Here is a 2528-nt window from a genome sequence, read left to right on the forward strand (position 1 = left end):
TTGTACTTTAAAAACTACAACACCTAGACATTTCAAACCTAACTAGATTATTCTGTACTAACAGCAGAATAAATAAAACATTTGTGAAACCTTCTAATTGATTTGTAAAATGTCAATAATATATTCCAGAACGCATTAGATCTTAATTATTAAATTGGCATTATTTGTTGTTTTAACTTTCCATTTTCTTTTTTTATCTTTATTATAGTTGGAGTTGGACAGGAGTTCTGTTTTATGGCTTCCTGGAGGGAGAGATTGGCTGAGCTAATGTTACCATCAACTTTTCTCCTGCTATTAACTTTTTTGCTTTTCTTTATATAGAAAGTATTTCTATCAGTTCCTCTTTTTCTGTTTTGTATACAGTATTTGCTTTATTTTTGTATTTTTACCGTAATGCTTACCTGGTCAGTTGAGGTGGAAATGTACATCCTCTTGATTACTGACAAATGTCAGAACCACATGGACTGAGCTGGTTAGTCAGATCAATCTGAATCTTTATTTCTCAATAAAACGACTTCTTGTAATTTTAAGACATTGTTATAAAATTGCATCTTTATTCTGCCGTAACGATGACTGCATTCTTGCAATAAAAATTTCTTGTATCCTGACCGTAATGCTCCCTTATACAACTCACAGAACAGATGGTTGAAATAAAGGAAATTTTTGAAAATATTTTCTGTGATTTTTATTATAGAAATTGAGGATGGGATAAATCGATTAAAATCAAATCTGATATGAAAAAAAATCTTGTAAGTCATATCATCCAGCCTTATTCAGTATATTAAATTATATAACTAACTACATATTACTTAATATTCACATTTCTTTGCTGGTATTACCTAAAAGTGTTGCATTTTAATATCTCACTTGAATTCCTGATCTATATGCAAATACTTGATATAACGTAAACACTGAGAAATGGGGGGGAAAAAAAGGTTTGTGAAATGTAGAGTATTACAAATGAAATTCAATTTTATTGTAGGTACAAACAGGATTGCAAAATTAACAGTGAATATATAATATACTTCCTAGCAGCTAATCAGACATCAGACTTGTTTGCCTTTACTGGTGATGAAAACTCGTCACTCTGGAGGAGAGGAAGATCGGCTCAGCCCCGTCTAGGATGACTGCAGTGTCAGGGTAGCCAACAAAGTCTGCAGGTAGATTTTTGCATATCTGGTACTCCGGTTTCAAGATCATAGTTAAACCAAGTGCTGTAAAAAAAAAAAAAGTTAGTCCACGTTGTGATGATCCGGCAGACCGTGGACTGATGGACGCCGTCAGCTGGTCCAGGTGCTTGGATCCAATGGAAAGGTAATCGGCACAGCGATCATGGCTCAGAAACGCATCACGAGGTGTTGCGATGCAATCCTGAAAAATTAAAAACAAAAAAACTAATAAATGTCCATACTTGGCTGCAAAACGTAATCAAAACTAATAAATCCTCAGCTCTTTTTGAGAGTTTTGATTGAAAATAAAGTGACAATATCTCAGTGATCTGGTATTTTGTATTTTTATGTTTTTATTATCTTTTTATTATGTTTTATGTTCTTTGATAATCATTATTCATTTATTATTCTATTATTCATTTATATAAACTTATTCTGCTCAGGGTATTGTGCAAATTGATCATGCTGCAAGCTCATGCGGATCATGTGAACAGGGCGTGCTTAGCTCTGGTTGACTTGGGTTGGGCTCTGATTGGTCTGCTGGTTCACGCTCTCAGCCCATGATTGGCTTATGGTCAGAGAGCGGCTACCTCTGATTGGATGGCTCGCCTGCAAGGATGGAAATGGCCATTCCCCCTTTGCACGCAGGCATCCCTTTGTTTAAGAGAAAATACGAAAAAGCCCGCGTTTTGAGTCAGAGTCTGCTGTGGGTCGCGTTCGAATGCCCAGCTACGTTGATGCTGCTCTGTCTCTAGGTCGAAGGCTCTCCGGCCACGTTTTCACGAGGTAAGCGCTGATAACTTGAATGAATCGAGCATCACGTGTTTAGTCATAGAGTGTTTTGTACTGTATTCTGTGGGGAATAAATCGAGCATATTTGTTCTAGCAGTAACAGTGTTTGATGCATGTTATTTTGCTGTAATCTGTGGGGAAATAAATCGAGCACATTTAATTCTAGCAGAAACAGCGTTTGGTTTCGTTATTGCCGCCGATCTCCTTCGACCCTGATTTAAAATTTCATAAAACACTCAGGAAATTAAATGTTTAAATGAAATAGTTCTGGTATCACAAAGAAACTGCAAAAATGTTTCAGAGATGTAACAACACTGACGTTACTGAGTAAGAGTGAACTAAAATACTACTTAGAAAATGCATGTTAAAATCTGAATACTCTTGAAAGTGCAGCTGAAATTAATTTAAACTACTAGCAGGCAAAGCACAGTGTTCGCCTAATATCTGTACCAACAGTAATGCATATAAGAGGCATTAGTTTATAAAAGTCGAGGCAAACCTAAATTTACCATTTTAAAAACAAAAAGCAGCGGGAGAATGTAACTTCATAACCTAATTTTCTAAGCA

At 35.7% G+C, this 2528-nt stretch overlaps 1 long non-coding RNA gene across 1 annotated transcript in view; it reads right to left on the reverse strand.

The window, feature by feature from the left end:
• LOC106942691 (uncharacterized) overlaps window positions 1–1432 on the reverse strand; it is a 13045-nt gene extending 11613 nt beyond the window's left edge. The window contains exon 1 of the long non-coding RNA XR_001423691.1: window positions 1209–1432. This is a non-coding gene — a long non-coding RNA (uncharacterized LOC106942691). The remainder of the gene's footprint in view (window positions 1–1208) is intronic.
• Window positions 1433–2528: the final 1096 nt, after the last annotated feature.

This window comes from Poecilia latipinna, unplaced genomic scaffold (assembly GCF_001443285.1).
Source record: "Poecilia latipinna isolate Pla-1442-1.1 unplaced genomic scaffold, P_latipinna-1.0 Scaffold4479, whole genome shotgun sequence".
In the NCBI taxonomy this organism is placed as follows: Eukaryota; Metazoa; Chordata; class Actinopteri; order Cyprinodontiformes; family Poeciliidae; genus Poecilia; species Poecilia latipinna.